Source organism: Colossoma macropomum, unplaced genomic scaffold, assembly GCF_904425465.1.
Source record: "Colossoma macropomum unplaced genomic scaffold, Colossoma_macropomum, whole genome shotgun sequence".
In the NCBI taxonomy this organism is placed as follows: Eukaryota; Metazoa; Chordata; class Actinopteri; order Characiformes; family Serrasalmidae; genus Colossoma; species Colossoma macropomum.
Window position 1 is genome coordinate 24028128 of NW_023494806.1, and position 24307 is coordinate 24052434.

The 24307-nt window shown below is 39.2% G+C and overlaps 1 protein-coding gene across 1 annotated transcript in view; it reads left to right on the top strand.

Annotated features, from left to right (window-relative positions):
* Positions 1–23493: 23493 nt before the first annotated feature.
* LOC118826998 overlaps positions 23494–24307 on the top strand; it is a 38037-nt gene continuing 37223 nt past the window's right edge. Inside the window, exon 1 of the mRNA XM_036598160.1 lies at positions 23494–23772. The gene's annotated coding sequence lies outside the window, so the exon portion shown is untranslated. The remainder of the gene's footprint in view (positions 23773–24307) is intronic.

A 24307-nucleotide genomic window follows, 5' to 3' on the forward strand; every position in this document is an offset into this window, starting at 1 on the left:
CAAACGGCCAGTATACCGGACATTCTCCCCCAGGTGTTCTAACTCTAACTCACTTCTACAGAACTCAGTCTTTGATCATTTAAAAGAATGTTTTCTTTTTTGTGATTAAACAAAAACAAACTGAGACTAAATGAAACACTGCTTCTAAATTATTCTGTATTTATTTCAGAAGTGTTTCTTTATGTATGTCCTTCTAGAAGTTCCCTATTTTAAAGGATAAAACAGGAAATACTAGGTATTTGTTTGTACATACACACATTTTGAGGTAAAGTTTAATGTCCAGTAATCTGGACATTTGAACGTTTTATGCTTTGTTTGGTATGATACTCGTCTGCATTACAAAATACAGTCATTGAAGATTTTAGTTTATTTTTTTAAAAGTAGAATCTTATGTGTATTGGACATTAGGAGTGGACATTAGATGAGTGGCAGTAGATGATCTATAAATTTGGGGATAATATTGTTTTTGTATACTGGACACTGGAATTAGGCATATTAAATCTGCAAGATTTTGAAAAATTAAGATATTTATCATCATAACACAAACAAAAAATTAAATATTTCCCGAGTTTCAGAAATGTTACTACTGAAACACATAAGTTTTATTTCTGTCTGCGACTCCAGTCTATAAAATGTATGTAATGTATGTTATGCACTGTATTATTATCTTTTAATCAATGATCTCGAGTGGTTCAACCATTTGTTTTAGATATAGTAATGTAAATTAGGGCATACGCTTTGTGATAAAAGCTCTGTTTATTATTGTGATTATGAAAAATATGATTTAATATTTTAGGAGCTGTTCATGCAGCTGTACATCAAGTAAATAAAGGAAAAGTTCAGTGTTTGATTTGTGTCGTATGTTGGTGATAACAAACGCATTCATTTTTCAGAAACTCTCACATTTAATTTCACCAGTCCAAATGTCCAGTATACTGGACACTGAATGTTTCCCGGTAAACAAAACTATAATTAGTGTTTTGTGTTATTTAGTACATAACAGAGAACGTGTTTGATGATAATGTTTTCAAAACAGGACTGAGGATGTTACTAATTAAATGTTTTTGTATTTTAATAACAAATTATTTAGTCACCACGTACGATTAAAGTAATTGTGTTGTTAGCTGTTTGAAGCTGACGAACAAATTTCTGCAGCTTTACTCTCCGCCTCTGTTTAGGAACTTCAGCAGCGCTCCAGGTGTATACATCCGCCGAGATTCGGAGCCGCGGCACCAGATGTATACATCCGCCGAGATTCGGAGCCGCGGCACCGCAGCTTTACTCTCCGCCTCTGTTTAGGGACTTCAGCAGCGCTCCAGGTGTATACATCCGCCGAGACTCGGAGCCGCGGCACCGCAGCTTTATTCTCCGCCTCTGTTTAGGGACTTCTTCGGCGCTCCAGGTGTATACATCCGCCGAGACTCGGAGCCGGGGTAGGTTCTACAGTCTAACAGCAGCAGGAAGGACCTGCGGTGGCCTATCACTGAAAAGAGGTTGGTGGCAGACACCAACAGACTGTAACCCAAGACCGCTGTGCATTGAAGTGCGTCAACCCACCTTATCAGAAAACAGCAGTAGCAGTAAAAGAATAAGTAGGATATTTTGATAGCCTAAATCACTTTATCAGGGGGGAGGTAGTTATATTAGGCTTGGTTTGTACGACAGACTTAAGGCTGAATTAATATTAAAAACACAAGTTATTGTGCTGTAGTAACCATCTGCGCCTGCTTGGTAGGACAAGTTGTTAGAACAGGTCTTTGCTTGTCTTAGCTAGGACAGGTGTTTCACTATCCCTCACACTATAGGGATTATTTTTAGACACAGAAGCTGATTTATTATACATTTATTATAGAGGAGTCTCAGTGTATAATTGTCTCTTTAGTGGGTGTCATGTAGAAATGTTCTTTAACAGTCCTCAGAAAAGAACATCCAGACTGTGCTTCAGTACACAGAGCAGAGTAAGTGGGATTAATTCCTGTCCACCTCTGGACCTGACCTGTCACAGGGGGACTAGATAACCTACCTGGCTGGTGTGAGTTTCTCCTCATCTGTCCTGTTTCTCATGTTGTTGTCTTTACAGATGTCGGTCACTAAGTGTCTGTGGACGGCCTCTCTGGGGCTGTTTCTAGGACTCCTCTATGGTACGTATGACTGATCCTCGTATCAGCAGTGGCTCTCTGAGTGAAAACTGTGTGGTAATGACCACATGTCCTTCTGCTGCAGGGCCCGTGTTCAGTTCTGCCTCATTCCCAATCACGCGGGCGAAGCCCAATGACCCCGCTGACCTCTACTGCAACATCTCATGCCCAGCTGTGACCCAGTGGCGGAGGAATGATGAGGAGGTGGCTGAGTGTGGTCCTGGTGCTAAAACGGGTTTCAAGTTCACCTGCACAGTAAATAAAGGACAAAGCATACTGACCATTCCTCAGGTCAACCACTCTACCAGAGGCCTCTACTCGACCTACTGCGATGGGGAAGAGATGTTTGATAGTCAACAGCTCCTCCATCTTCTTCGTGAGTACAAATGAAGTTAACAGGTCAATCATTCCAGGCTCCGCCCACAGATGTTTTTTCATAGCTACTGTTGAGTTTAGCAATACCTACATTTAGAGTCAGTTATTCATTCAACCTAATGAGAAACTGTAGAACAGACTCAGTTTATATCACAATACCTACATTTAGAGTCAGTTATTCATTCAGCCTAATGAGAAACTGTAGAACAGACTCAGTTTATATCACAATACCTACATTTGGATGCAAATCTTACTATTATTATTATTATTATTATTATTATTATTATTTATTTATTTATTTATTTATGTATTTATTTATTTCTCTTGATCTTGAGCTGGATGCTGGAGAATGCCTTGAACTGGATCTGCAGATTTCCCAGCCAGTGGTCATAATGGTCACAAGGCCTGATACGCCCTCCACAGTCCAGCTGTGCAGTGTGGATGGACGTCAGTATCAGTGTCTTCGTGAATATCAGCCCAGAGTCCTCATCGTTAAAAACACCTTCATTCTGGTGGAAGTGCTGCCTTCAGACAGCGGGATCTACACCGTACAGGAGAAGGACAACACACCGGTCAGCATTTCACATGTGACCGTCACAGGTGTGTATAATTTAACTTTGTGTCCTGTATAATTACACACCAAACCTGTGACAAAATCATTGTAACACATGGCCTCTTGTGGCTCAATTGATCAGATTGTAGAACCAAATCTGTCTGTTTTCAGTAGCTGTTTAACATCATATCCACACACTGAAACCCTGGGCTCTACCATCATATCACTCTTAGATCTCACAGTCTTTTCAATCTGGAATAATCTGTTTCGCTCAAATATCACTAAAAACCAATAAACATGCTAGTTCAGTTGCAAGCATGTGTTATGCTGCATTTGAAAACCTGTGAAAATGATAAGCTACATATAATACTCCACAGTAACTGAGCTGATAGAAATAGTGAGGTCTTATGAGTGAATATTTTGTGATGTCTCTCATTTTAATGGTCATTTAGACCACCGATGCCCTGATCATCTCTTTATTCTCTCATTCTTGATGAATTTTATACAAATTGATTAAGTGGCAACCAATCAGATTGTTGATGTGTGGCACAGTAACTGATTGTGTCTCGCCCACAGTCACACAGTGTGATTTAACACTGGAAAGCACAATGAGTGAAAGACACGGTTGATAAAATGTTGTACCATCAGATGATTTTGTTAAATGTTTAAACAGTATTAGGCTGCTTTGGGGGTTTAGAACTGGCCTTTATCTCTGCACACACTTTCTCTTTTTAAGCCTCAACCTGTGTGTTTTAGCAATGCCCACAAAGCAGCCAGCTGTTGGTGAGGGAAGTGATTTGACTCACACAGTTGCACAGCTACTGCAGATTTTGAAAAAAATATAAATAAAAGTACAAACTCGTCTATAAATTTAGCATATGTGAGTTTTTGCTCCACTCAAATTATTGGAAAGTTCAGATCTCTGTATTATTACAAGTTCAGATCTCTGTATTATTAATATTGCTGTTTTTAACAATTGCAGTCCTGAAATCACAGTGTGGTGCAGCCCCCTTCGCACCCCCACAGTTCAAAAGCCAGTATTCATGATGCAATAGGGGTGCATTAGTGCACATGGCATGGGTGATGTGCACATCTGTGAAGGCACTATTAATGCTGATCGATATATACATGTTTTGCCAACATATGCTGCCATGGGAAGGCTTTGATTATTTCAGCAAGATGATGTCATATCACATTCTGCATGTATTAAAACAGCATTGCTCTGACTTAAGAGTCCGGGTGCTAAACTGACCTGCCTGCAGTCCAGACCTGTCACCACTGAAAACATTTGGCACATTATGAAATGAAAAATATGACAAAGGAGTCCTTGAACTGCTGAGCAGCTGAAATTCTATAACAAACAAGAACAGGAAAACATTTCACTCTCTAAACTACAGCAGTGTCTCCTCAGTTCCCAAACAGAGGAACTGAGTGTTGTTAAAAGAGTTGGTAAACAGGCCCCCGTCCCAACTTTTTTTGAATGTGTTGTTGGCATGAAATTCAAAATGGGCGTATGATTTTCAAAAAACAATAAAATTTCTCAGTTTCAACATCTGATACATTGGCTTTGTACTATTTTTAATATAGAGTTTAAATGATTTGCACATCATTGAATTTGTTTTTATTTACGTTTTGCACAGCGTCCCAACTTTTCTGGAAATGCGGTTGTAAAATTTGCCCATAATCTGCTCTGTTTTGGGTTGTTCTACCACTCATAGTATGTAACGATATAGTGGTGCTTGATTTTCTCCTCTCTCTCAAAGATGAAAGCTTAAGTGCTGTTTATCTGATGGGGGCAGTTTTGGTGTCTAGGTGTCCAGGTGGTTGTTAGGAGACACATTTTCTGTGTAGATTTTAATCAGTTTTTGAACTCCAGTTTTGGAAACTATTAAAACTATTTTCTTCTTTCTTTATACAAGTGAATCATTTTATATATAATCTTGTTTAGCCATTGTAGATGCCACATTTTTTAAAAGTTTATGTATTGGCCTGCAGTTTTCATGTCGGTGCATTCATATTTTCCATTTGCACTGTCAGTTTGTTTGGAAACTTGGATGCCCTCGTCTCCTGAACTGCTCTGGTTTCTAATATAACTTGCTTTACTTATGTGTTGAGTCTGTGGGTTTTAATTTTTATATTACCTCATACAGTGTAGTTAACAGTTGGCAATGATTGCCAAGCAACACAGCTATTCTTTTTAAACCCACATAATAATTAGTTGTATTTTTTATTAATTTGGTGCATAAATGCAGAATTACGTTTTATACACATATACACAATCAGGCATAACATTATGACCACCTCCTTGTTTCTATGCTCATTGTCCATTTTATCAGCTCCACTTACTATATAGGTGCACTTTGTAGTTCTACAGTTACAGACTGTAGTCCATCTGTTTCTCTGCATACTTTGTTAGCCCCCTTTTATGCTGTTCTTCAGTGGTCAGGACCCCCATGGACCCTCACAGAGCAGGTACTATGTGGGTGGTGGATCATTCTCAGCACTGCAGTAACACTGACGTGGTGGTGGTGTGTCAGTGTGTGTTGTGCTGGTCTGAGTGGATCAGACACAGCAGCGCTGCTGGAGTTTTTAAACACTGTGTCCACTCACTGTCCACTCTATTAGACACTCCTACCTTGTCAGTCCACCTTGTAGATGTAAAGTCAGAGACGATAGCTCATCTGCTGCCGCGCAGTTTGTGTTGGTCATCCTCTAGTCTTTCATCAGTGGTCACAGGACGCTGCCCACAGGACGCTGTTGGCTGGATATTTTTGGTTGGTGGACTATTCTCAGTCCAGCAGTGACACTGAGGTGTTTAAAAACTCCAGCAGCGCTGCTGTGTCTGATCCACTCAGACCAGCACAACACACACTAACACACCACCACCACATCAGTGTTATGCAGCGCTGAGAATGATCCAATCATCATAATGGCCATAATGTTATGCCTGATCGGTCTGTGTGTGTGTGTATGTATATATTATATTATCATTGATGTCCTGAGTTTCTAATCAGTCTGACTTCCCCAAAGAGCGTCAATCACATTTAATTCCTCTGGTTTGGTCTTTTGTCTTTAGATGTACAGCAGAGCTGGATTTGGAAGGATGGATATCGGAAGGGTTTGAGAATTGGAGCAGTGGTTTTTGGGATTGGAGCGCTGGTACTTGGTGCAATTCTGGGAATGTTTGTTGGGCTGCGGGTGCGTCCTCTGATGGACAGATGTGTCCAGATGTTCAGAAAAGGAGATCCCTCAGACGGGAATCAAGCTGAGGAAGAGGAGTGTTCCCCTGGCCTAGGAGAGCACTAGTCAGAGCTCTAAAGAACCAGCAGCTTCTACACGTTATTTTTTATTTTATTATTATTATTATTATTTTTTTTTGAGAGAGTCTGGGGAAAAAGGGAAGGAGTAGAATGGTTGATATGGAGCTCAGCCACAGGGATTGTGGCAACAGACTCAGTTAGTCTTAAACCCCATTTACTAGCAGTTTTTTTAAGGCCACTAGAACAACTCATGCCATTATTAACAACTTCTCAACATTATGTGAAGTGTTTTTTTTAGTTATACGCATTTTTTAATCTAGAAGAAAAAGGTTCTGTCTCCAGTGTCAAACTCTAACTCAGTTCTATAAGGTTCTATCTGTGAGCCAATCAGCACTTCAAATACACACAAGGGGACCAATCAGGTTCTGCTCCTTTGTCATGTCACTGCTCTGCTCAGTGACGGCGGGAAAAGTTTATAAAACTTTATGAAACATAAAAACAGGTTGCTAAACTCTGCCTGTCGTCTTACAGCTCTTTAAAAAGTCTTACTGTCCTAAATTTGATGACTATTAAGTCTTAAAGGTAACTAAATAGTAAACATTTGAATTGAAGGAGCCTTAATTACAACAGAAACATTCATTTCATTTATCCATCTTTTCTTTTTCGTCTTTCTCCCAAAATAAGACATTTTGGCTCATTAGAGTCAAATTTCTGATGTAAACTAAACCTCACACGACCTTTAGACTGACCTGCTACGCTGACCTGCTGGGACCGTTCATTACAGTAGCTGGTTTCTGTCTGACTTAAGGAAACTTAAAGTAATGGTTCCTAAAACTGACCCGTGCACTGGACAAAATATTTAGCACTGACTTTTATACTCAATCTGTCAATTAATGTTTTTTTGAATAAGAAAAAAGTATTTAATTCTAAAACAAGAAATAAATTCATAAAAAATAATAAAACAAGGGTCATAAAATGTCATAGAAAGCATTAAATGTAAATTTCCGATAATGTAGATTGTTTATGCTTTAAAACAAATTACCAGTGAATTGTGTGAATTCCTTGGAAATCGTTGCTTCTTTTCATGATTGGCCAGGTAGAACCTTATAATTCCATTAAAAATATAACAATAATTTGTATATCGATTCTTAGTGAGAATCAGGAGGAAGTATTTTGAAATAACTAAAGCCATGGGTACATTAAACGACTGCAAGTCGTCAGATAGCTGTACTGTTCACACTATACAACTCGCTGTCTTGCAAAAACTGCAGTCTAGAAGTTGTTGTGGTTTGCATACTAGGTGCCTTATTGAGGAGGCACTGGGTCTGGGCAATATGACAGTATTTATCGTTATCGTGATAAATTGCTTGAAATTATGTCACAATATGCTTTTCAGAGCATATCGTGGATATTGTCAGTATTTAGAAACACTTCCCAACTGCACGTTTGTTTACAATGAGAGCATAATTAGTCACGTTTAATTAGATTCTGTGAAATGTTGAAGAAAAGTAATTGCATTACAGTAATTATTAAATAATTAAATGTAGTTTCTGACTATTTTTTAAATGCAGTGCTACTTTAACCAAATTATTAGATATCAGGAGAAATATTATCATATCGTGTGTCATGAAAACTGTTTGAAGTATAGTGATTACAATTTTTTCATATCACCCACCTCTGGTATGCACCGATGTAGGAATCATGGCCCGATATTTGTTAAGTAACTTTGTCAATATATTTGCAGTACAACTGAATTCGTTTCTTTGCAAATCATAGCTTAGAAAGCTGGGGTCAGAGTGCAGGGTCAGCCATGATACGGCGCCCCTAGAGTAGAGAGGGTGAACAGTGCCCGTTTGACCAGGGTATTAAACCCACAATAGGGTTTCCACCTTTTCAACACTGCTAAGCCCAAACATAAAGTCAAAATTCACAAAATGTTTTTTTGGGGACGTTGTTGATCTGAAAGCAGAAAGGCCGTCATGTTTAATGATGAATGAGGAATGACAATCTTTGGTAATCCAGGATTTGAATTCTCCATTTTGAAGCTGTTCCTCTTGGAGAGAGCAGTAGTGCTTCTTTTTAGGGGAGTGACAAAACAAACTGACCTGCCACAATTCGAGAGAACATTGCCAAAAACAGACAAATGACAGTCAAAACCGGACATCCGGACACATAACCTGAAAACTGGACAGGTGGCAAACCTAACCCACAACTCTGTAGTCAATTGCCCAAAGCTCTGTCCACAAAGATGCCATTCCTAGCTGCTCTTACTCAGCGTGGCCGATGTAAAAGGCTACTTGACTAGTTAGCAGCCAGATTAAGCCATAATTTAGTGTGTTACTTATTGAGTGTGTTTACATGCAATTAATAATCCAGGAACATTTCAAAGAAGGTTTGTTTTGTGTAACATATTTGGTGGAACAGTGTTGATTATGACCATTTAGAGATTAAATTAATTAAATTAATTCATGAATTAAGGGAAGAAAAAGAATTGAAGGGATACACTTGTAGACCCAAACAACGATGAAGGAAAAAAAAAAGTCTTAACAAAATGGGTTAACCTTTAGTACAACAGTCTATATGTTTATGTTTTACATGGTACGTTCTATCAAAATACTGGTTTAACGGTTTATGTTGGACCTCATCATCTCTTGTTCTTTTTTGTCATCTCATTTTCATTTTTAATCTATATCCAAAGCCAAGCTGCTTTACTAAGGACAAAAAAGGTACTGTAGAAAAATAAATGCTGAGAAAGAAAAAATTCAATATTTAATTATGTCACTTCAGCTGGTACTAACATTTACTGCTGTTCATGTAGTACGTAGTTACTGTTTATGGATGCCTCACACTTAACGTTTGCTCAGAGTGTTTCCACCACTGTTTAAATACAAACTAACGTTTAGGTTGGAGCCGCTTGTAAACTCTGAATCTCCGTTTTAAATAATAAATAAACATCACCTTCAGACGTGCTGCGTCATGCGTCTCTGCACCACTTTAATGAAGTCCTGGATGTGGTTTGGGGGGGTGAATTTACAGGAAGGTTTTGGGTGACTACTGACTTCTAGTGTTTGTTAGCTAAATTAGCCTTGTAGCTCTAGCGCTAAATCTAAGGAAGCAAAATTTGAACACCAAGCATGTATTGGCTGACTGACTACATCTGGGTTAAGTGGGAAAATGTGTAATTTAATTTCATCACAGTCATTCCTTTAAGATCAGCATCGGTGATCACAGTCGCATCGGTCAGGTCTTAATTTACACCGTGACTTTTCCAGCTGATTCACTGTGCTAAATTTTATACAATGCACTGATGTTGTTATGCAGTTGTCACTGTTTGGTCTGCTAAAATGACTTTGTTACATTTATTGAACAACAACTTCACAAAAAAAAGTGAAAGTACAAGGCCTACGCAAAAGAAGTGACTGACAGGACAAAGAAAAGAAAGCAGTTCACAAAGGTCAGGTTTCCACTGGGCCTGGACAAATGTGACTTTTAGATCTGCAAAGATGGGCCTCTCTCCTGACCTCTACTGCTGACCCACTTTTTAGGGGTGTTACGGCTTACGAGTGGTCACCTTCCCCAGAGTGAGTCCCTAAGATAAGGTACGATATTAATGACCCACAGGACTTGGTATGGAGGTCAGAGAGAGAGAAAGTCCCTCGTTTGTTTGTGTGTCATGTATTACTTTGTTCCCTATTCGTCCTGTATCAGTGTTTTACTGTATAAGTTCTGATTTAAAAACACTAAAAGCTCATATTGAAACTCTTTTGGTCCAAAGATGATTTAAATTCCAGGGCTGCATTCAGCTCCAACAACACATTGATTTAAATGGAAACGTGTTTGGCAAGCGCTCAGCTATGACAACTGAGGAGGCCGTTCTTAGTCAGTGGCTGCATTTGTAGAGGACTTCATTATTTCATTTCATGTATTATTATTTCATTGTGCACACTGCTTGTTTAATACTGCAGGGTTTATATACAGTGTGCTGCTGATTGGGTAACAGCTCTGAACGCTCATCAAACCAGAGAAAACACAACTTAAAGCCTGTTACACACCATTTTACACCATCTAGATGAAACATGTTGTTCAACCCAAAAACCGTAGCAAAACAGTGCACATTTTGAGACGGAACATCCCCCAGTTGAGTGCTGACTTCACAACAAGGGGAGAAAGTGGGCGTGGCCCTTGGCTCTGTTCCCTAGCTAGCACTGTCACTAATTTGGGTACATTCACACACTGATGATGTCAGTTTTAGGCTGCAGTTTGAGCAGGTGTCGGTATATAACAGTGTTAAAGGTTAAAATTATACTTACTTTATATGACGTCAGTTCACCGTGCAGGAGAGTTAGCTTGCTTCAATACCGGAGTGGGTAATCAGGAAAACTGGCACAAAAACACTCAGACAAACTAGTTTTATATTCAAGCTTATATTTTGTAGTTATTTATGGGTTAAACCGGAGAGCTCCCGTCCAAACCAAGTGGTACAGCCCAGCTTTACTGACTGTAACTGAGTCTCCTACATGAGGCCGAGGTTTCTTCTCATTTCCCATTCCACCTTAAATGATGTAGCAGTTACATTCAGACACCTGTTCGGGCTCTAGTGTCGAACTGCAGCACATGTAATTATCATTACACTCCCTGCCAAGCCCCACCTTATTTTCTCAGCCCTCCAATCACTACTTAGCAACCGTTGCTAACCGCCATCGCCCCAAGCCTTCGGTTTGTTTTCAGCTCTCCAGTGTTTGAATTTCGAACTTCAGTTGCTGTTAAAATGTCGTCTTCTTTGGGCACATTTGTGCTCTTCCAGTGTCTTAGCATTATCCCAGCAGCTGTTCTCACAATGCCTGTTATGATAAGAGAGAGTTTACTTTTTGTTTCTGGATTAGTCCTGGGTCAGGTTTGTTTTGTTCCTGTATGTGTTTTTGGGTTATAAAAACTAAAAGGTCATATTGAAGCTCTTTTAATCCAAGTGAGCTTTAACACTTCAAAAGTTTGAGTGCTGACATCACAAGGGCAGAAAGTGGGTGTGTCCTTTGGATTCATTCCCAGTGTAGCACGGTCAGTAATTATGGCACAAATATTCATACATTGATCTTGTTTTCCTTTGTGGGTTTTAGGCTGCAGTTTGAGTAGCTGGTGTTGGGCTATAACAGTGATGAAGTTTAATAGTATGTGATGTCAGTGTGCAGCAGTGTTAGTTTGTTTGTAGCATTACTCGTTTGATCTTGTAACTCAGAGGATCCAGTGAATGTACACAGGACAGAATAGGTGAGGCTAGGAATACTGCAGTTTACCACAGAGTGAAACAGCAGTGATTTTCCCCCATAGAGGAGAACAGCTTAGACCTGGAGCTCCTTATCTGAGCATGATGTCAGTCAACCACAGAGTAGAGCATGAGTGCTGAGATACAGGGGACAGTGGGACGTGACCCAACACCCTTCAGATGCATCTCTGGGACAATGGAAAACCTATGCTTTGTGAACAATAACACACTTGCTAGGTTTGTATGAGCTAAAATTCTTGTAAATCAGTGCAAACACAATTAATGCAGTACAGTTCAATGTTGTTTGAGCCAAATGAGCTTTCCAATCTAAATACATAAAAATAGATACATCAAAGTAAATCTGATTGGTATCAAATACAAAGCAGAGCTGCTAATATCAGCACATCAATGTAAAATATATTTCATTAAAATGTGACTGTAGTATGTTTTTGATTAATCTGTGGGTTTTGAATGTGTATGAGGGGATATGGAGTTTTCTTACTATTGACTTTAACAGCCGTTTTTAAGTAGCTTTAACCATTATTTTTTGATGATGTAGCGCCCCCTGCTGTTCAAAGTCCATCATAGTTGGTAGTGGATTTTGGTCTAAAATGCAGCAAACTAGCTATCCACTATGTAATGCATAGAAAGTACATTAACATTTGTAACAAGCTTATAAACAGAACAAAACATATGTTTCAAGATTTATAAAAGTATGAATGACAACAAACGAAAAACAAACAAAAGTTTTATTTTCAATTGTTGATCTTTTTTGAATCTTAAATTAACCAATGATCTCATGGAGACTTCACTATCAAAGTGTAATGATTTTGCTTTTTAAAATGCTTTTTAACACATAACTGATGACTATTAGGTCACACTGTACAATTCAAAAAGAACCAATACAGAACTAATACAGAACCAATACAGAACTATTACAGTATTGGAGGGTGATGGGTTGCAAACAGCGCTGGAGTGTGTGTGTGTGTGTGTGTCATGGACAGTGGATCTCATGTGTGATTCTGGACAGAAAATCAGTGGTTTTTGTTTGCAGATTCATGTTTGATGCATTTTATCTAGCTATGTTATGTGGTCACATTCAAAATTGTCCATTTATATTCCATAATACCATTAAGACCTAATTTTTCAGCCCACAGAGGAACAAACAGACCTCTGATTACATGGGGCTATTTCGCACACTGCACCCACCCCGTTATAGATCTAATTACTCAACAGATTAAAAACTCACAAACACCAAATGAAACGGTTTACTTCACGAGATCTTTCCATTCAGGTGCTCTGAAAAATAAAAGCATGAAATCAAGATGTGTTTTAACCAGTTGTTTACATAAAGGTCATTTTCATTGGTTTTACTAATGGGTTTTAATGGGTTTTACACGTTTTTGGATTTTGTCCCATCCGGCCCACCTCGGCTACACGCCTTTGAATGCGGCGAAGGGTTCCTGTGGTTCTCCTAGTACAAAGTCAAAAGGTGACTATAAACAAATGCCACAGTAAACAAACCCTTCTGCCGCTTGGTGACGTTTGTGGCATCACTCACATGAAGAAGTAACCCCATGGTTTTCCAGCAGAGGGAGTAAATCAGAGAATCTGGTAAGAATTTGGTGAGAATCGTTTAGCACTGGAAGAACTGGGCTGGGCTATCAGTGGTGGTCTGGTAGTCAGTACCCAGGCAGGGGAGGCCACAGTGCAAGCAGGGTGACTTCATACTAAAGTGATGTCCATGACAGTAAAGGAGAGGAATGAGAGGAACAGAAGGACATTTTAACTAACCGGACATCAGTTCGTGCTCACAGAGTTGGTCACTGTAGCTGTCCTGATTCAGCAGTGCTGAAACCTTGACATACGACAGTGTTCTCAGATTTTAAGTTACTCTATCTCCCAGTTACACAGCGAGTTTAGAGGCGCTGCCTCAGTTCCCGGCCAGGCGAGTCCATTACTTGTGTTTATATGCTGTTAGACATGCTTTCAGTGGTCAGGACGAATGAGACTCGATTTCAGGCAGCTTTAACACAGGATGGGCAGGTGTTCAGCAAAGAAACACAGAGAGGAAGTTCTGTTAGGAGTGACTGAGATCAGCACTGGGTTTAAAATCAGTTAAATATCAGGCTGGCAGTACATTGATACTGCGGCGTTTAGGTGGGGCGAATAATGGAGTAACTCAGAGTAAAGCTCCGCGGTTGGTTGTTGAGAAGTTAGTTGTGGTTTCTGTGACGCAGATTCGGCGCTCCTGCTGGCTGGTTGTAAAACAGAATTATGTTGCTGATATTTTTTTAAATCTATTTTGCTTTAAATACATGAATTTGTAAAATAATCCAGAGCAGTTAAACTGGCTCTGAGTTTAATCCACAGCCTGTCCTGTAATCCTTTCTCCTTAAGGTTTAATATGAACTGTAACAGTCATTAGTGTGAATACTGAAAGGACTTATTCTACCAGCGCTTTGCTCTTTCATCTCCACCGGATCTAAAGCTGATCTTCGCTCCTTTTCAGTCTGAGCTTCATGTTTGGGCCAGTAAACGTCAGAGATGCTGATATTGCCAGTTATTGTGTATTAAATCAGCTTATATTAAATCAGGCTAAAACCAGGTTCCCCTACAGGGACAGCGTTTTTCTGTGTTTGGAACTGTCCATTTCCTCATTGTGCTATATTACGTTCTCAGAACGTTCCCCTAACGTTCCATTTTGGTTGTGGGAACGTTGCATTGGAATGTTCCCTCAACGTTATTTTGTCCAGTTTTCTTAATGTTCTCAGAACGTTCTGTATAAGTTATGAACGTCACCTCAACCATATTTGCAACAATTATTTAACATTCTAGGAACGTTGTCCTGGAACGTTCAAAATTATGTTCTCTAAACGCTCCTCTAACATTCCATTTTGGTTGTATGAACGTTTTATTGTAACGTTCCCTCAATGTTATTCTGTGCAGTTTTCTTAATGTTCTCAGAACGTTTTCTTAGGTTATGTGAATGTTCCCAGAATATCACCTCAACCTAATTTCCTAACAGTTTAACATTCTAGGAACGTTGTCTTGGAACGTTCTGACAACATTCAAAGTTATGTTAAAACATTCAGGTTACAAGAATGTTCCCTAAACATTAACCTCATTGGCATCAATTTAATGTTCTAGGAATGTGGTCTTGCAATGTTCTGAGAATGTTAAAACATTCCTATAACATCTAATTATGATGATATTGTTGCTAAATTAAGTGGAACAGTACAAAATTCCAAGCCTGGTCGCGCTCTCTACACTTGCATTTCATGAAGTATATGGCATTATTTAATATGCCATAAAAATTAAACAGCCAACTTAAACACAACTCCAACAAAGGAAGAAAATTACACTATTATCAGAAACCTCCACTGCAATGTTTAAAAACACTTTCTGACATACATGGGTTATGAGCTACATTTTATTTTGCTATCTAAATTCTGAACAAGACCTCTGCAATGCTTGGGAAAGTTAAATACATATATTACCATGTTAAAAAAATTGTATAAGCGGAAAGAATCAAACTGTTAGCAAAAGACTACCCTGCATTGTTGAACACCTCCAGAGAATGCAATTCATGTAATTTCACAGTCTGAATTTGGTATTGCAGTGAAGTTCCCTGTTAAAAGCTTGATTTGAATATTTTATGAAAACCTAAATATAATATGTAATAAAACTTTATTTATTCTTACATTTGGGAAAATGTAATTCGAAACTGAAACAGTAAAATTACACAAATTATTCCATGTGTATCTGGGGAGGTGTTTTTCAACACTGCAGTGGAGTTTCCTGATAACATCTTGATTTCAATGTTTTACAGAATTTTAAAAGTTGCCTTATTTTTAATGAAACTGGATTTTTCTGAATCTTAAGCAAAGATTATTCAAAATTACCTAAATTCTTCGTAAAACCAAGGGGTTTAATGTAACTGCAGTCTGTAGTAGGGCTTCATCAGTACCAATTACTTGTACTCTTACTCATACAAATTTACAGATACCAACATCTGGTACCAGCTGATACCGTGTGACATAAGCATAGTATATGCTGCCATACTAATGAACAAATGACTCAAGCTGGCAGTGCAGAGGGTCTGCTTACACAGTGAAGTGTTATAGGCTACGTTCACACAGCAGATTAAAGTGGCCCAAATCCGTTCTTTTCTGTCTTACATGACACTGATGTGCTTTCTGTGTGGCAGTGTAAATGGGGAAGGAAAAAAAACAAAACAAAAAAAAACACATATTGAATCTGACATTGAAATCCGATATGTATCGTGGTAATGGGACTCTGTCTGAACAACCAGATCAGAATTCATGTGATGCAAACATCAATCCAACTCAACTCTGAATGAGTTGTAGTATTCTGTGACAGTCATAGTATGAGCTGTAAAAATGTGAGTATTGTTTATCTTTCAGAGTTATTTAAAAGTAGAAACCAGACAGAAAAAAAATCCACTTTCATTTTCTTGTCAAAATAGTAAACTCTCTGGCCGCAGATTTAAACCAGTTATAAAAGAAAAAAAGCGGGCATGATGAACTGGAGAAAGTGGTTAAGCAAGTGTCTGTTCCCGTTGACTCTGGATGAGTGTGTCACGTGAAGTGAGGCATTATTCTTTTGGGCATGTGCATCAGTTTAGGAGCGTGGACTGTTGAGAGGAATGTCAGCAATAGATCGCATTAAAAAGATAATGTGAACGACCTAAAAAAAAAATTGTTAAAAATCAAATTTGGTGAGAAAATCGGATTTGGGCCACTTTTACCTGCTGTGTGAAGACGGCCTTGAACACGTGTATGTCATGCTAGCAAAAGTGGATCAGACACAGCAGTGCTGCTGGAGCTTTTAAACACCTCGGTGTCACTGCTGGACTGAGAATAGTCCACCAACCAAAAATATCCAGCAAACAGCGTCCTGTGACCACTGATATAGGACTAGAGGATGACCAACACAAACTGTGCAGCAGCAGATGAGTGATCGTCTCTGACTTTACATCTACAAGGTGGACTGACAAGGTAGGAGTGTCTAATAGAGTGGACAGTGTTTAAAATCTCCAGCAGCACTGCTGTGTCTGATCCACTCGTACCAGCACAACACAGTAACATGCCACCAAGACGTCAGTGTTACTGCAGTGCTGAGAATGATCCACCAGGCAAATAATATCTGCTCTGTGGTGGTCCTGACCATTGATGAACAAGGTAAAGGTGGGATAAATTACACAAAGACACAGACAGACTACAGTCTGTAATTGTAGAACATACGTAGACCAGGACCAGAGTGTGTTAAAGATTTAGGCACACCCTAGAGTGTAACATCTTTCTAGAAAAAAGGAAATAGCAAAGGTGTGACTTACCCTTGATCTCCAGTGTGTAGCATATTTTAAGTTGTGCCCAGTACATTCTTCAAACACCTTGGACACCACCGGCAAGCCTCTAAAAAACAAACATCATATTATACAAAGATATGCTTTTTTATAGAACCTTCTTTTTATGCTTTTTTACTCCCAATATATTTGCTGACAATTCCTGTCATAATCCAGCCATCATTCATGTTACCATACTACAGTGAGGTGAACCATTATTCACACACACACACCTTTGTTTTTGTTACTTAATATACTTATAGTGCATATATCCACTTCGAATTGATACACAATGCCTTTTGACACTGTATTGACAAAAAATATAACTCTGAGTGGTTTCAGGGGTAGACAGACCTCAGAAAGTTGACATAGGTGAAGCTGGTTTCCCAGTCTCATTTTCCAGTTCTACCTTAAATGGTGCAGCAGGTCATTCTGGCCTGAATGGAACGTCAAAGTTTGAACAAGAACGGCTCGTTCGGTTCTTTTTACAAAACAGCGATTACAGTCTTTTTTCTGCTCTCATCTAACCTTATTGAAACAGAAAACGGCGTGAATCAGCGCGTACTTGTACAATATTATACAACAGTTAGCGTTAGTTCGCCTTCGGCTCGTGCCGGCGACCAAATCACAGCCGTGATGTTATTCCGCAATAACCCTCCGCTCTCCTCTACTGCTTAAATAAAGCTTAGCTAAATGTGTTTCAGTGATGCTCGACCACAGTGACCCTCACGTTATCCTGCTTGTTGAGAACTTATAAATGTTAATTGATATGTTCAAGATAAACACCTGTGTCTGCAAGATTTACATTTTTATTTGGCTGAAATTGGCTTACCGTTACTTTTCACCAGCTTTTTCTTCGAATTAAATAAAAAACATGTCCACCTTTAATGGTGCAAGTTATTATAACGCCTCAGGCGCAAAGAACTGCTGCACCATTTAAGGTGGAACGAGAAAATCATATGCTAGCATATCTTAACATGCATACCGCTACATTTATTTTTTTCCTCATTTATAGACATTTATCTCCGCAATTAATGTACCTTGGCGATTTTATCATTTTATCAGCTACCTTACTAGTTATGAGTTATTTTTGTATTACTAAACATATTAAGCCCATCACTAATATGAAGTTAGCAAGATAGTAAGCGTTAACCTAGTTAGCTAACTAACCCTAGCTAACTTAATGTTGGCTAATATTAGCTAAGTAGCTACATTAGCTAAATGGCTAGCGGTTAAATTGAGATAAATTAAAAGGTAGCTAACGTTAGCTAACATACTAAATCCGTGGGACACCTTTATAGAATGCATTACAAGCCTTTATATAAACCTCAACACAAGCAACATCGACAAAAAAAGTATTTTACTCTCCACTTCTTACCTTGTAGTTAAGCAGGGCTGCAGGCGGCCCTCTGGAGTAAACCGGGGAAGACTGGCTGCAACTGGTTTAAACCGGTTCAGTCCGCTTATTTAACCGCTGAATCTCCGTCACCATGGCAGCAGTAACGTTACTCAAAACAGGCTGAGGAAAACTCGCTGTTTCTGATACCGGCAGTTTCAGCTTTTAATATAGTTTTTATTAAATGCAGTCAGAAAAAAAGAAAAGTAATAGCTTATCTTAAATCTGTTATTGAATTAAATATCAATATTTAAAGAAAGTCCAGTAGAACACAATGGATTCAGTTTTCAACTGTGCGCATTATCATCTCAAAAAATGGGAGTAAAACAGTGACTAATGTTTCCTAATATGTGTCTCAAGAACATTATACATACAGTCCTTTAAACTATTTATTTAAAAAAAAACGTTGAAAGAACGTTCCTTTAACGTTACACTGAGAACGTTTCAGACTAACATTGTGAGAACTTTGATCAAGGACACATAACGTTTACAGAACGTTCTATTGACGTTATTGTGAGAACGTTTGCTCCTAACGTTAGGAGAACCTTTACATAACGTTAGTCAAAGTTGTGGGAACGTTCCCTGTTAGCTGGGCTATTTCTTTGAGCCGTTTGTAGCTCAAGAACTTTTTTTTGGCTTCAAGTAGCTTTGGGGCAGTTTCTTTTCTCAGCCCCCTTTTCTTTTTCAGCTTTGGGCAGTTATTCTCAGCCCCCTTTTCTTTTTAGCTTTAGGGCAGTTTCTTTTTTTCAGCCCCCTTTTCTTTTTAGCTTTGGGGCAGTTTCTTTTTTTCAGCCCCCTTTTCTTTTTCAGCTTTAGGGCAGTTATTCTCAGCCCCCTTTTCTTTTTAGCTTTAGGGCAGTTTCTTTTCTCAGCCCCCTTTTCTTTTTTAGCTTTGGGGCAGTTTCTTTTCTCAGCCCCCTTTTCTTTTTCAGCTTTAGGGCAGTTATTCTCAGCCCCCTTTTCTTTTTAGCTTTAGGGCAGTTTCTTTTCTCAGCCCCCTTTTCTTTTTTAGCTTTGGGGCAGTTATTCTCAGCCCCCTTTTCTTTTTAGCTTTAGGGCAGTTTCTTTTCTCAGCCCCCTTTTCTTTTTTAGCTTTGGGGCAGTTTCTTTTCTCAGCCCCCTTTTCTTTTTAGTTTTGGGGCAATTTCTTTTCTCAGCCCTCTTTTCTTTTCTTTTCTTTTCTTTTCTGACACTAAGTAACGTACCGGTCACCCCTCAAGAAAGGTGTGACAAACGCCACTGTTTGCCACGGCCTTAAGTAGAGGAGTCCGCAGGTGTGTCGAGTTGGACCTAATCAGCCCGAATTGAAGTTCGGGGAATTGAAGTTCCCTGAAGTTATGGCCCCGTGCCGCCGTCGCCCTCTGCTGGCAGCAGACGGCGCAGACTGGACACCCTGCCCCCGTCGCCCTCTGCTGGCAGCAGGCGGCGCAGACTGGACACGCTGCCCCCGTCGCCCTCTGCTGGCAGCAGGCGGCGCAGACTGGACACCCTGCCGCCGTCGCCCTCTGCTGGCAGCAGGCGGGGCCGGCTGAACCCTTACGCAGTGTTAGCTTGTTTGTAGCATTACTCGTTTGATCTTGTAACTCAGAGGATCCAGTGAATGTACACCGGACAGAATGGCTGAGGCTAGGAATTGTTGTTCACCACTGAGTGAAACAGCAGTGAAATAGCAAGCTTTTGAATCTAAATACATAAAAATAAATTGGGTGGAAGGTATGTGGCATCTTAAAGAGGGAAATGGTAGAAACTGAGGATGCATAGTCTGTTGCATTAAAAGCACTTACCTGTCTGCTGTCAATACTACTTCCATTGTTTGCTACTGTTTTATGTCCAGTCAGGCCTGATGTGTTCGTAGACTCAGTTTATATCACAATACCTACATTTAGAGTCGGTTATTCATTCAGCCTAATGAGAAACTGTAGAACAGACTCAGTTTATATCACAATACCTACATTTGGATGCAAATCTTACTATTATTATTATTATTATTATTATTATTATTTCTATTATTTTTTTAATTATTATTTATTTATTTTAAAGCTCTTGATCTTGAGCTGGATGCTGGAGAACGCCTTGAACTGGATCTGCAGATTTCCCAGCCAGTGGTCATAATGGTCAAAAGGCCTGATACCCCCTCCACAGTCCAGCTGTGCAGTGTGGATGGACGTCAGTATCAGTGTCTTCCTGAATATCAGCCCAGAGTCCTCATCGTTAAAAACACCTTCATTCTGATGGAAATGATGCCTTCAGACAGCGGGAACTACACCGTACAGGAGAAGGACAACACACCGGTCAGCATTTCACACGTGACCGTCACAGGTGTGTGTAATTTCACCTTGGGTACTGTTTAACTTGGATTCTCATGGCTCAATCAGGTTTTAGAACCAGAACTATTTGCTTTATAAAGGAAAGTCACATGAAACCCAAACATAGACTCCTGTGAGTTTATGTGCCTTTACTGTCCAACATTCCAAAGGCAATAAATGTACTGCTGTGTCACTGTTTCTGACATGTTTTTATTTTTATTATTTGTATATGACTGTACAAAGAATGCCTGAAATGTTTGCCTTGAGAACCAAAACTCGGACAGCTGCAATGCTTTACTGTTTGTTGCTTTTATACTCGAAATTCTCAATTTCTATACTGGAAATCCAATGGGCTTTATTCCACTTTTATATGGCATTTATTACAGCTTTTGTTGAAACAGGAGAAGGATGATTCCGTGTGACTGATTAAGCCTTGCACTGCTTTATAAAGTTTCTGCAGTTTGTCACTTGGTGGTTGTTTTGTTTTCAGTGGTGCTAAATCACTTCAAGTTTAACATGTAGCTGAGTAAGCAATGTTGCATTACTGCCAAACTCAGGAATCAATGCTGTGATGTAAGATTCTTCTAATGTATCTAATACATCAGGTATTTTCTAGTTTTAAACACCAAGTCTGTAATTTTGTAACATCTTTACCAGGAAAGCTGCACCTTCAGAGAGCAAAGTGAAACAGTAGGGCAGCACGGGTAACAACCTTGCGCAGTGGACAATTTAACTTTTTAATTTTTTTTTTATTTTTTATGTTGTTATAAAAGGTCAGTCAGCATGAGCTTCTGGCCACATTACCACATTTCGTTTAAAAAAACAAAAAACAAAGTGTGTTCGGTTGTGCCTCATTCTCACCTACATCACAAAATGGGTATACAGGGATTAATGTAGGTATTACGGTAACTGATGTCAACAATAAAATAAAATCTGGGCTTTTAACTCCTTTGTCTGTCAGATTATTTTTCTAATTGCCTTTATTTTCTTCATTTCTAGCTCAAGCTTTTTAATATTCTTTTGTACTGAAGATTCGCTTCATTTTTCACATCAGGTGTATTTTTTTCATAAGTGTAGTGAATTTCTGTTTTCTTTTCAGACAGAAATAAAACTAAGACTACGATATTAATGTGCTCAGTGTTCTTATAGTCCCAGCACACAATAAATACTGCACATTTAAAGGGGAAGTCTACTTATTTTTCAAAATTTCTGCATATTTAACTGGTTAAGACATAATCTGAGTGGTTTGGTGTGAAACGCTCCGTTCTAGAGAAACTTACTGAGTCAGAACTGTTCACAGTGGTGGTGATAGGAACCAGACGTCCACCTCTAAAAGCTCCCTCACAGAAAGTTACTACATGAAATGGTTATGAATTCACTGCCTGACGTCCATTCATGAACTCCATTTATGGTGGAGGGATCGCCCCCTTATCTTTCAATGGCTGATATGTCTGAAAAATGTCCTTTCAATGGTGGAGACGACTAAATAATAATGATAATAATGACGATGACAGTGTTTAGAGTTCTGTGAGAGAATTGTATGTTAAGAGGTTTCCCCCAGCTTAGGAAATGGAGTCTCTAAAGGGACGGGGCTACCTCTTTAAAAGCCTGTAACAGGATGGAGGTGGGGTCGCTCACCTGTTCTCACCTGTCTAGACGGTGGTAGCAGTTTGAGTAGTAGCGTGTGTGGAGAGTAGAACGAGATACTTAACCTTGCGGTGGTATCAAGAGACCTGGTTAAACTGCTAGTTTGAGTCTAGCTAAGTTGTAAATACTGTAAATACTTAGCTTTTCCGTTTTCTTTTCTTCCTCCTGTTTTGGTGTCGGTTCGCAGTGCAGTTTCATCCGTTCATGCTGTCTCACCCTCTGTAGACCTAGACTACTTGCCCATGTGTAAATCCGGACGCTCTACACAGGATAACAACATCACGAATACTAATGTGCTCCTAAGGTAACATCTGTAGCAGCAAAGAAAGAACAATTCCAGCATTTAATAACTAACACCATTAAACATAAATCAGATACCACAAAATGAAGATACATGTATCGGAACTGACAAAGATTATATTACCAAAAGATTATAATAACATGCCGCAACAGGGACAATACATGCAACATCGCAACATGCAACAGAGCATTTGTCAGGCTGAAGAGTCTCCCCACTCCGCCTGGCTGATGTGCTGCAAGTCAAGAGATTATATTTAGGTCAAGGGCATCAAAAGTGACTAGATATAGCTATAAAGAATTGAATAAACAAGGGAAAGCCTCAATTTTTTATTGCAAACTGAATGCACAATGCTGTATTATGAAAGCACTGGTGTGGGTAAGAAATGCCAAATTATTTAAAATTAAGAGCCTGGTAACAGTTTCAGTAGTGCTACACACTCCATAACAATCGTATGTGAAAAAACACAGAAACCATGAAGAGTGTCTGACTCTAGATACATTACTAATTCTTCACTAGGAAACTAGTGGTCTCTGAGGGTAACCATTAAGGCAATTCTCATTAGGAGGCAAAAACCATTAGGTGTTCATCTTAATGGTTCTAATGATCTTTATTCAGCAGGGGTTACAGGGGTGCTGCCAGCTTGCACAATATAACTGACAACATTGAGTAATGTTCACTATTGAGTAACCGTGAGCTTATTGTGCAAATAATGTTAATGTAGCAGTATATTTAGCCAACATCACAATCTGTCGTGAAAGCACTCGTTGATCTTGACCTAATTAATCTTGCCTGTCTTTTTTGTGCTATTCTGTTTACCCACCTGCCCCGATGTCACGTAAGAGGTGTTCCTTGGGGGGTGTGTTGGTATCACAGAAACACCCTTATATGGGCCTTCAATTAAACCCTCTTCGAACGAAGAGGCATTGGGCCACCAGCAAGCCAACAGTGATGTGCTATCCACTTACTGGAGAGCTGAACAGTGTGTTCACCATTGCCAGTGAGTCATGGTGTCCGCATGATTTAGAGCCATTCTGGTCTGAAGTGGACTGTCTGTCTCAGTCCTTCCTCTTCAGCCACTTCCATTTAAATCACTGTGTTTCCTGCCTCCAAACTGCTGGAGTCACAGAGAGAAACGGAAAACAAAACAAGCCAGAATTTTGAACAGAAGGTAAGTTTATCACAGCTATTCCGAATGTGGTAATAAATCTGGTTTGTGAGCAGTGCGTGTTTTGCCTGGTGGTAATGAAAATGTTGATGTTTTGTTGAGATACTGATCGATTTCATCACATAATGAAAAACATGAAGTTAGGATCATTAGAACATTATGTAGAATTTGTTTATGTAAAATTGAAAAAAATGACCCTATTGGAGCAAAATCTAAAATTAGCCTAAAGAAAAGCAGACACTGCGCATGTTCAGATTTGTGTAAAGGAAATGTACAGGTTGATGGTGGATCTGACACTGAGAAAGAAATTCATCACAAAAATAAAGTTTACACTGTACAGGAACGAGTTGAGAACATGAGTCTAGAATTGTGCAGTGATTTTTACAATAAGCACTGTTCCCACCGTTAATGGTTGGAATATGGCACAATAAAGATGTGAGTATACAGATCATTTGAAACATTGAGGTTTAGGAGAAGAAGAAGTGAAACTTTTTTCAACTGTGTCAGCTAGTTCTTGACTTAAATTAAACACAAAGAA